The sequence below is a fragment of the Brassica napus genome, unplaced genomic scaffold, assembly GCF_020379485.1.
Source record: "Brassica napus cultivar Da-Ae unplaced genomic scaffold, Da-Ae ScsIHWf_94;HRSCAF=164, whole genome shotgun sequence".
Taxonomy (NCBI): domain Eukaryota; kingdom Viridiplantae; phylum Streptophyta; class Magnoliopsida; order Brassicales; family Brassicaceae; genus Brassica; species Brassica napus.
Window position 1 is genome coordinate 5,743 of NW_026016985.1, and position 11,758 is coordinate 17,500.

The following is an 11,758-nucleotide window of genomic DNA, read 5'->3' on the forward strand; positions in this document are numbered from 1 at the left end:
CAGGACGTTCTGAAGTTTTCAACCGAGGTTCATGATTTTCACATTACTGGCCAGACTGATCGGACTGTCCCAAATGCATCCGGATGGGAGCTTTGGCTGGAACCATGGCCAGATGATCGATTTCACTGTACTGGACTTTGTCTTCACCATCCTGTTTTCCATTTGATGAAGAACAGTCGAGACGGAATCACATTCGGACGCACGGATCCTGAGTTAGGTCATTGCTATACATTTCTGGACAGTACCACATGTACCGCCCGAATGTCCAGTTTGAGGCTTCATCAATACCCATGTCCAGACGATCGAATTCACCGAACTGGAGCTCGTATTTCCCGTACTGATTGGCATTTTAAGAGCAACGGTCGAGACAGATTTGGATTCGGACGAGTGGAACTCAAGATAGGCCGTGACACTTCAAAACTGGCTACTTTGGACTGTCCTGCTTGTGTACTGGCCCAGTCCGCAGGACATGCTTCAGGAAGCAATGAACCTGGACGGAATTTGAAGGGTTTTTCGCTAGTCAAAGTGTGATTTCGTGCCTTGACCAGATCTGGTCAATTTTATCATTTTCTATGTTTAGATTTCCCTTAAGTTCTTCCTGGACAATAAGGTTTATGATTCCAGCAATTCATCAATCCTGGGTAAAGGGTACTTGTTCTTCCCAGTCACCCTGTTCAAACCCCTATAATCAATGCACAACCTAAAGCTACCATCCTTTTTCTTAACAAATAGGACTGGTGCTCCCCAAGGTGATACACTAGGGCGTATGAACCCCTTCTCAAGCAACTCCTCAAGTTGCTTCTTCAGCTCTGCCATCTGAGCTGGTGCCATTCTATATGGACTTTTAGATAATGGGGCCGTTCCAGGTTCCAATTCAATGATGAATGGGTCAGCCCTATCAGGGGGAATGCCCTGTAGTGCCCCAAACACATCCTGAAATTCCCGAACCAACGGTATACCCTCTGGGTCACAGGCCCCTACAACCTCATCAGTGTAAATGGTAGCCAAAAAGGCCTCACAACCATTTCCAAGCATCCGTTCTACTTGGACTGCTGAAACCACCAACTACAAGAGGTTGGCTTGATTCCTTGGTACTTAATCGGGGTCCAAACTCGTTCTCAAGTTGCACCCTTCCCCGGTGACAATCTAGAGTGGCCCGATACTTTCCCAACCAGTCCATGCCCAAGATCACTTCATGATGCTTGAGGGGGACAACAATCAGATCTATAGGCACGGCCTATCCAAGATCACCACAGGGATGTCCTTAACCAGACCGAGTGAGTTCATAACTTGCCCTCCGGCCGCACTCACTCGTTCAGAACCATCCCATGTTCCATACTGGAACAAACCTTTTCCAACCATTCCTGGACTCACAACACTATGTGTAGCTCCAGTATCAAATAATGTGTTTCCACACCACCGATCATTAAGTACTTAGATGAGTAGGATCTTGGTTTGATCACACATTTGGAAAATGTCCCATACCATTCTCCAAAGCATCACACATCTGTGAACGTCCCATACCATTCGCAAAAGTGTTGATAGTATACTTCAATCCTCATCATACTAAGATACTTAACATCGTGTTTCTAATTCCTCTTGGAATTGATCCATTACATTCACTCAATCTTAAGGAATCCTACCTTGACTTACACTGAGTCCAAGCTGATCCATCTGATCACAAGCCCACTCATGTACTAGCCATGTAGCGTCTCCCTTAGACTAACATGAACATTGCATATGCTCACTTGTTTTGAACGGCCACCAAGGGATAACATTTACCTCCAAGAGAGTGCTGCACGTTTCTTTCAACCTAAGCCACTCTCTGGTCCATGTTACTTCCCTTGTCCAGGTCGTCCATACAAAGATCTTGCATTGCGTCCATCATCCAATCCGTCTATTATTCCCAAATAACTAGATAAACTAACCTTTATGTTTTCAGGGTCTTGCCGTGGAAGAGTGTATCTTGGCTAAGCCGGCTCATCTTGGAACTTCCCCGTTCACAAGCATGAATCCCAAACTTACCCCAACTCTCACTTGGCTCACCACAACTAAGGTTCCAAGTCATCTCAGTTTTTGGAAATAATTTCGGTTTGGAACTCAACATCTTTGAGCACTGTCCTTAACAGGATCAAGCATGCTCTGATACCAACTTGTAAGACCCGATCCCGGCCGACTAGGCCGCGGTCGATGCCTCACGTCGCTCAGTCCATACCCGGACCGAACCTCTAAAAATTTTGCCCTTTATTTAAAATATCGCCCATTGGCGAGGGCTAACTCAGATCCTAGCTCAAGACTACCTTAGTCTTTCCCTAGCTAGATCCTTTCAACTTATGCACAGCGGAATAACATCTATCATCCATTGGACTAAATCCAATCTAATACTTGTCCGGTCGAATCACCTCAGCTAATGGTTAGTATACACAACTACCAGCTAGCTCCAAGGTTGATTCTGAACACGAACCAAGTCATACAAATCTGAGGTTCCGTTTTCCTAACCATTCTATCTAGATCTATGCAACATTGGTAGATCATACCTTTGCCACATCCACGGAGCTTGTTAGCTCATCGGCCCAGTTACTCTAGCTGAATGAACTCATAGACCAGCTGATCGAGCTGTCACACTCGAACTGAGCTAGGACCGAGCTATGGCCAGCTGCCATATACTGCGTCCAGCTCCTTTACACACACAAAACAACTCCCTTAGGTACTTAGTCATTCAGCCAACCATCCCCACAGACATAAGTAACCCTTTAGAAGTCTTCAAACAGCTAAGGACATGCATCTGGCCCTTACCGGCTCATGCACTGTCCCACATCCTTTTTGCCTTATCAACTTATGATACCAAGTCCAGCTCAAGGACTAACAATGCCCATCAGATCCTGAGTCAATCAACCAACCACCCCACATGACTCAGAACTGATGAGTCTTCATACTTCCTAATCAGCATGGAACAATTTCCCACTGAACCTGATTAGTGTTGCTCTTACCACCGGTGCATCCTTTGATCAATCAGATCAGACACCTTGATCCATCATCCAAGGATCAGGTCGTCCATCCTTGCCCATGATCAGATCACACACGGCCTGCCTTACCAACACCAAGGTTGATAACCAGCAATTCCTTATGATCAATATCATAAGTGACAATATGTTCCAGCACACAAACATATGATCAGATATCCTAACACAAGGATCTGACCCCAATATGCCCTCAGGTGCAATTTCGACTGCAAGCAAACCTGCTCCAAAAGTCAATTAAAATTCATGAAAATTCATGATAAATCATAACTAAGAGAATGGTCCAATCAGATTTCCCAGAACCGGCCTCCATCCCATAGATCTCGGCCAAGATCAGCCAAACCGGCCCAAGGGACCATCTCTAAATCAATCCCTAAAAACTCATTAGGATTCATGATAATTCATGATAAATCTTAACTAAGAGAATGGTCAAGTCAGAATTCCAAGAACCGATCTCGATCCTATGGATCTTGACCTAGAACAGCCCCACCGGCCACCTTGACCATCTCGAAATCAATCAGATAAAAATCCCCAAATACCATGATAATTCATGATAATTCACCACTAAGAGGATTCCAAAGTCAGATCGCCATAAATCCATCAGGAAGTAGGAGATCCGGACTTAGCTGCCAAACCAAGGCCATGGAGGGTTCTTCTGAACCGGCCAAGCCATGGTTCAGTGCTACTATGTCTAATCATCAATCTCAATCATAAGAAGAAGAAATAACATGATTAATAATCATAAAACAGAGTAAGGTGTAACTGGAGGACCAGATCAGCCCATAGTGTACCAGACTATGTCCAATGGTCTGCAGTCCCCACCTGTTACCTCATCAGGGGCGTCCATGCTCCTCCTAGCACGCCGTCATCAAACCCTTATCACATACTTCCAGTATTGATAAGATCTAACCATGGTTCGTGCCCATCACTCCTTCCATTGAACTTCCATGAAACCAGTTTCTATACTGCATACATCTTCAAGGCTGTTCATGCCTTTGAGAGTGGAGTCAAGCCTTCCCCCTTCTCTCCTAACCAATTGCGTGTGTTCCCAAGACACAGAGGAAGCCTTAGACATGATCATCCATGATCAATCACCATCCAAAGGTCGTGCATCACTTCCCTCTTTGTTCCCCATGAAACTGCTTTCCACACCAATCTCCCTTTAAGGCTGCATTGGCCCTTGGGAATGGATTCCGGCCAACTCCCTGCTTTGGGTGTTGTCAAAAATGATCAAAACCGTTCAGAGGGTCGTTCTCAACTTCCCCCTTGATCTGCCCCAAAACTGTCTCTTTATGGCCTTCACACCACCATGGGTCTTGGATTGGGAATCCGACCAACTCTCTGTATTTTTCTCTGGATTCTTTGTGTTTCAGGGTGTAGAAGGAAGCCCTGGCGTGCCTGCAAAGGCACGGACTTGCCTTCCTTATATAGTAGAAGGGGTGGTTACTTCTTAACCATTGCATCCCTTCGGTATCATTTCTGGTCATTGATTTAATCAATGGTACAGATTGCACCCTTTCGCCTATGGCAGTTACCACACGCCCTGGAACTGCCAAACCACTCCTGGACATGTCCAAAACTATCCCACACGGACTGCCCATGACCCTGGCTCAATCCCAAGAGCCCACCAGCCCATCGGCACACACGGGTCACCCACATGGCCCGGCCACTGTCCAGACCCGGCCCAACTGCCCAAGACCCGAACACTCAGTCCAGCTGAGTTGAGCTGATCCCCAGCTGATACAGCTGAGTGAGCTAGACCATCCAGCTCAGGGAGCTGACCTACACTTCAGTGAGTTACACCGAGCTGCACTACACTTCACCTAGCTGGTCGAGCTTGCTTACTGCATCGCCCAGCTGTTATACACTGTGTCCAGCTTGCTTCCTTTATCTTCTTCAATCCTTCTAAGTCCTTTGGTCAATTTCCAGACCTAGACTTAGTTTTCCCATGATCCATTCTGATCACTCACTTCATCGAGCTTCACCTGGATCTTGTCCAGCTACCAGCTCGCTTGTCCAGCTCCTTTGAGCTTGTCTCCTTCTTGGATTAGCTATATGCCTTAGCTTCCTGATGCTCTTAACCTTACCTTCAGGCCATGATATACTTGTCTTTAGGTCATATGACCTGACTGGTGCGTTTCCTCGCACCACAGTCCGTCCGGACGATCCTATGCAGGATCAGGGACATGACAAGTCTCCCCCACTTACGAAGGATTCGTCCTCGAATCCAGTGGTGTTAACCTCTTGTCTCATGACAAAGGTTCCATCCGAACTCCTTTGTACCCGGAACATGGAGCATGCTCGATTGGTTCTTTCTAACCAATTCGTTGCATCTCCCACCTTGTTCCTTCTCACTGACCACGTCTTGGTCATCATATACACAACAAGTCTCCCCCCTTGATAGATATTTAACCCAAAATCTTATCAAGTGGTCCATCAAGCACCCATACAAAGACATGACTTGTGTCACTGACCCAACTCTCCAGGTTGCGTTCCTAGTAGACACCAAGTCCATGTAGAACACTTCAGTTCCATGACTAGATCAAATTCAGTACCTAGGAACATACTGAGTACTCAAGTCTTAGTAGATTCAACCAATCTCCAAGCCACTCGATGCACCAGCCAAGTCCTAGCGAACATGTTCCAATCTTTAGGCTGCTCACTCTACCATGAGTCCTAACAGATTGTTCTGTTCCCTTAAGTTCTTCCTGGACAATAAGGTATATGATTCCAGCAATTCATCAATCCTGGGTAAAGGGTACTTGTTCTTCCCAGTCACCCTGTTCAAACCTTTATAATCAATGCACAACCTAAAGCTACCATCCTTTTTCTTAACAAATAGGACTGGTGCTCCCCAAGGTGATACACTAGGGCGTATGAACCCCTTCTCAAGCAACTCCTCAAGTTGCTTCTTCAGCTCTGCCATCTGAGCTGGTGCCATTCTATATGGACTTTTAGATAATGGGGCCGTTCCAGGTTCCAATTCAATGAAGGTCAGCATGCTGAGTCCAAGGACCAACGTGCTGATATGTGTACTGATGGACAGCCACTGACGTCCTGTGTTTGCTGACGGACACACACGGACAGCCACGGACGTCCTGTGTGTACTGACGTACACACACAGACTTCCTGTGTGTGCTGACGGACACCCACAGACGTCATGTGTGTACTGAACAGACAGCCCACGTGTTGTAGGCACAGGGGGGTAACTCACGAATTGATAGAGGTTGGATCCAAGCTACAACCTGAGAACAATGAGAACCGATTTTTATGAGTTTTTAGAGTTTTATAATGCAAACAGAAACAAATATGAATATGAATCAAAATAATAATATGAATAAAAACAAATAGAAAAGGGATAGATTGATGGAGATGGGATCTTTGTTGCTGGATGTGTATCACTCTCAACAAGGATCAACGGATGGGAGATGAATGATGATGGAACCGGTCTTGCTGGATGTGTATCACTCTCAAGATCGATTAATGGATGGAGATGGGATGATGGACGCCACAAAGCTCTGTGAAAGGAGGCTTTGATAAGTCAAGTTGCTCCAGAGTTGTTTCTCACACACTCAAAAGACGTAGAACAATAGTTTTGACAAAACTAGAAAAACTGAATAATTCATAATACTCTCAAAGATGGGTATGTCGTGGTTGCCTGATCTCGATTTGGAAATGGTTGGACCAACTGATTATGCAATCTTTCCATAATCGGCTCCTTATAACCGGGTTTGGGAAAATGGTTATATGTTCAACTTCACTGAGCCTTTTCTCCTGATTCTTGGCTTGTCAGATCCACAAAAGATCCCTCTTGAGATCCATAATTGAGTTTGGCCCGGGCCGCTTCTTGGTTTGGCTGATTTTCTCTTCTAAGGGCCGATACTCGCAAACGGATGGGCTGGGAAACCTCCAACTTGTAAAAATCATAACTTCTTCCTCCACGAAGCTTTTCTTGTAATTCCAAGCTTCAGTGATGAATGATTGAGCTGGCCTTCTGTGAAAAGTGGTTTCATGCACAAAATTCCTTCTGGTGGTTGAGATGCACTTCTTTGAATGAACCTTGGTCGCAGGTAGCTCTAGTGAGGTAGTTGTGGCAGTTGTTGCTTATCTGGCTGAGCATTGGTTCAGGTACGGTTTCTGTGCCCGCAACATTCCCTCCCCCTCGAAAAGGTTTCGACCTTGAAACTGTATAGCCTGCATCAAGATAGAGCAAGTCAGCTTTCATTCTCTTTTGGGAGTCTAAGGTCTTACCTTGGTAGGATTTTGGTTTAGTGATGCATGGTGCATCTGGTGGTTCTTCTTTGAACAGGTGGGATATGATAACCCTTCTGGTCCGGTATGGTTTGATCTTGGTCTTGGACAGATCTCCTCTAAAATCTTCAGCTTTGGTCCCTGTCATAAACTCAACAGCTTTGGCAAAAGACAAGTGTGTTATGGCAGTCATGGAATAATCAGCATATAAAATTTCAGTAGATGGAAAATTTTCCTGCTTCTTCTGTAAGTGGGATATAAGACAAGGATTATGGTCTACATAATTTTCTAAACATCCTCGTCTTTCTACAAACTTATCAGGGCATGATAAATCAGTATACATAATATCCAAATCATTGATTATCGAACAAAGGATAGTTGCACTTACCTGATTTGGAAGCTTGATGGATGCATCCAATGGCACGGCCTGTCTGCTTGGTGACTGGTCTGGGGGTTCTTTGTCACGCCCCAAATCCTGAGTAGGATTGTTGGGACGGCCATGGTTCGAGGAAACGTGCAAGCCATGTCTTAGGACATCAAGGCAAGCGTTCCATGGTCGATAAAGAAGGTTAAGGACATAAGGAAACTTAGACTTAACCTTATACAAGCTAAGAGACAGCTAGGACGAGTAAGACGGTAGCTGGACGAAGTGGACGAGTAGCTCGGCCAGCTCAATGAAGCTAGGTTCAGTTCACTCCAGCTCAGTCCCTACTAAGTCAGCTCCACTAGCTGGACTACTAGCTCACTCAGCTGAGGCAGCTGAGAGTCAGCTCATCTCAGCTAGACGGACTGTCCGGGCTTTAGACCGATGGTCCGGGTCCGGGTCAGTGGCGGGCTGTGAGGTCCGGCCATGAGGCCATGGGCTGTTGGGTCTTAGGACAAGGCCATGGGCTAAGTCCAGGAGACTTGGGGCGTGGGTTTGGCTTGTGGCCGACCCCAAACCCAATCAGAAAGGGCGAAGGGATGCAAATGGCCGAAAGGGGACAACCCTTGGCCGATGGTGCCCATTCGCTAGCAAGTCATGCCTGTTCGTGGGGCAAGACTTACCCCCTCGTTTTCTATAAATATGGGGGCTCTCTGGTCGAATTCATTATCCAATTCCAGAGTAAAATACTCAGAGAAAAGCGTAGAGAGAAAGAAAGAGAGAAAGAGAGAGTTCCGGCCAAGAGAAAGGCCGATTGTGGTGGTGTTGTGTTCCGGCGACTCTGATCGTTTGAGGACTAACTCCGGTCAAGAATGGGAGATCAAGACAAGGAGAAGAGCATGGAGAACCCAGACGTGGTTCACAAGGTATGTGATGGGCCGTGGCTCCATCAGACCGAACGGACGGTCCATGCGACCGCACCGCGGCTCTGCTCGGTTCCTAAACACGAAAGGTTGTGTTGGTTGAGTCCAAGGGACACGTCCCTAGGCTTTGGCCGAACATAACCAAACCGCTAGCCTAGACACGGGTCGGTTAGTCGGATGATCCGATCGCACCAAGACTGGGCGGTTAGGACGAACGGTTGGGAATGACCCAAAGGGCACGAGTTGTCAAGAGTCATGGGTGTCCAAGAGGCACGAATGGCCAAAGGGTGCATGTTCCAAATGGTGTCTTTCGGGATGGGTTAGGACCGATCCTTATGGATCAGCCTATGGCTTGTCTAGTCAAGACAAGGTCACGGTTTGTCTAAGCCAAGGTAGAGTCGCAAGGTCTGACCGGTTGCTAAGCCTTCCGGATTAGGCTTGAGGCTTACTCGGCCGATTGGATCCAGGCCTAAGGCCGGATCAGGTAAGGGAGTCCGTTGAGCCATTGAGCCGGACTCCATTGGCCGGTCGCACCTAGATTCTATCCGGTTAGACGGATTGGTCTTTGGGGACGATCCGGATCTGTTCGTGTGTTCTGTTTATCTATTCTGGACTATCTATCTGATTCTAAGTCAAGGGGTGGTTGGTTGAATGACTTAGGATACGGTAGGTAGGTTCATACGTTTTATGATTATGTTGACTGAGGTTTATCTAAGTTCTAGGAACCAAGCCAAGCATTGTAGAATCAATCCGTTCTATTCTCGGTTATGATTAATGCTTATCTGGTTGTGGTTTCAGGAACTAAGGATGGTTCTGGTCAAGCCAAGGAGCCGTGAAGGCTCGGTCAGTGAGAGGCTGTGTAACGTGTGGTTAGATGATACTAGGGATGAACTAGGGGAAATCGGCTAATTCCTACATTAACACAGTCCAGCGGTCCCGATCAGTACATAAACACATAAGCTGTGCAAATACATACATGAACACGTAGTTAATTCAAATATCATACACGAACTAACAAAATTCGGTTTTTGCATACATTGACCAATTATCCGTTAGTCAAACGTAACGGAATCTGAGCTGTCCGTTATATACCATTACGTGGCTTTTTACGTTTTTAAATAATGAATAAATTAATAAAATTAAAATAAAAGATGGTTACAAGGGGGAGTCGAACCCTGGTTTGAGATATACCCATCACAAGAAGAAACCATTGTGCCAAACCCAACCTACTGTTTATAGTCCCACTTGTTTCGTATTTATACAAATATTTCATTCACATATTTCTTTTTTTTTTCTTTCCATGTTTGACTTATCATCCAAATTGTTCCAAAACAAATTCAAATACTTTTTTGTTCTCTTTTTCCTTTTCTTGTGGAAAAAATCATTTTTTGTATATTCAAAACAATAAAATAAAATAATATATATTATTAAAAAGGGTTACGTACGTTGGAATTGTCTTCTACCTTTATTATCTCTTTGTGAATTTCTATTTTTAAAAGATAATATTTACTTTTAATAATCAACCCGATAAACAAAATTTCAAATGTCCATTACAAGCTTAAATTGAACAAAACAAAACTAATTCAAATATTGCACGTCTAATTTCGTTCAACTACCACACCGGCGCGTTCCGCTAAACCGATCTATAATCCTTAGTAAAATCAATTCCCTTTTTGAACTAGTTCATTCTCTTGTTGAAATCTTTAATATGCTTTTGTTTAAATTTTGAGTAATTTTTTTTTTCAGTTTCCAGTAATTGTAAGAGAACGTTAGAAACATAAGGGTTTGCAAATAAACTCAAATTCAAACAAGAGGAAATTAAAAAATTTCAGCAAGAGAACGATCTTTCGATCTCTTTCTCACAAAAATATAGTAAAGCTAGAAATAACTTCAATGTATGTGACCCCTTTTTAATAATATATATTATTATTTTATTTTTTTGAATATATAAAAAGGTTATTTCTTCCACAAAAAAAACAAAAAAAATATTTGAATATTTTTTCATTTTGTTTGGATGATAAGTCTATTTTCTGAACAATTTGGATGATAAGGTCTACCACAAAAAATATATATATATATATATGTGAATGAAATATCCATTAGGTATAAATGGGAAATCATTGGGAGTACAAATAATAAGTCTGCCTTGGCACAGTGGTTTAGCATGTGTTGGATATTGCTTAGACCCAGGTTCGATTCCCCCCTCTAACCATCTTTTAATTTTTTTATTAATTTATTCATTATTTAAAAATGTAAAAAGCCACGTAAGCAATATATAACGGACAACTCAGATTCCGTTACGTTTGACTAACGGATAATTGGTCAATGTATGCAAAAACTGAATTTTGTTAGTTCGTGTATGAAATTTGAATTAACTACGTGTTCATGAATGTATTTGCACAGCTTATGTGTTTATGTACTGATCGGGACCGCTGGACTGTGTTGATGTATGAATTAGCCGTTTTCCCGATGAACTAGTGATTGTCTATGAGACTGTTAAGAAGTTTTGTATTGAATCTCATGTTTCTAAGTAATACAAAGTTTATACATTGTTATTCTGCTGTGCAATCTGTTCCTTTGTTTATGAACCTCATATTCGAATATGACTTAGTAAATAAAAGACTTAAAATCGATCAAACAAGCAAAGAAATTAATAAGTAAGCATTCGTATCCAGTTGGGTGAAGAGACCAGGAACGGGTCTTACAAGTTGGTATCAGAGCATGCTTGATTCTAGGATAGTTGGGTTATGTAGTCCACACACACACACGCAGCCAGCTGATTAGGTCTCACGGTGAGGTTTGATTGCTTAGTCTAGGGATTGTTTTGTTCTGTTTATGTTAGTGTGTTTTGTACTAACATTGTCTGAATCCTTAGGCTGGAAAAAGCAAATCGGGAAAGTCCCGAAGAAGTAAGAGAATGGCCGGTCAGTCTAGTCAAGTGGCCGTGGACGGAACTAATCTGTCCGGTTTGCAAACCGATCCGGCCGCGGCTAACACTGAAAATGTGATGCCAACTGATCAGGCTAATCTTACGGGGACGCAACAGGATGGCCAGGAACATCAGGAGAGTGATGAGGAAGTGGAATCCTCGAACGCTAACCGTGATGGTGGCCAGCGTGAGAAAGTGGCCGATGGTACGGCCAATGTAACCGCAACACTGTCCAAAGAGGACTTGTTAGAGGCCATGAAGGTAATGGGGA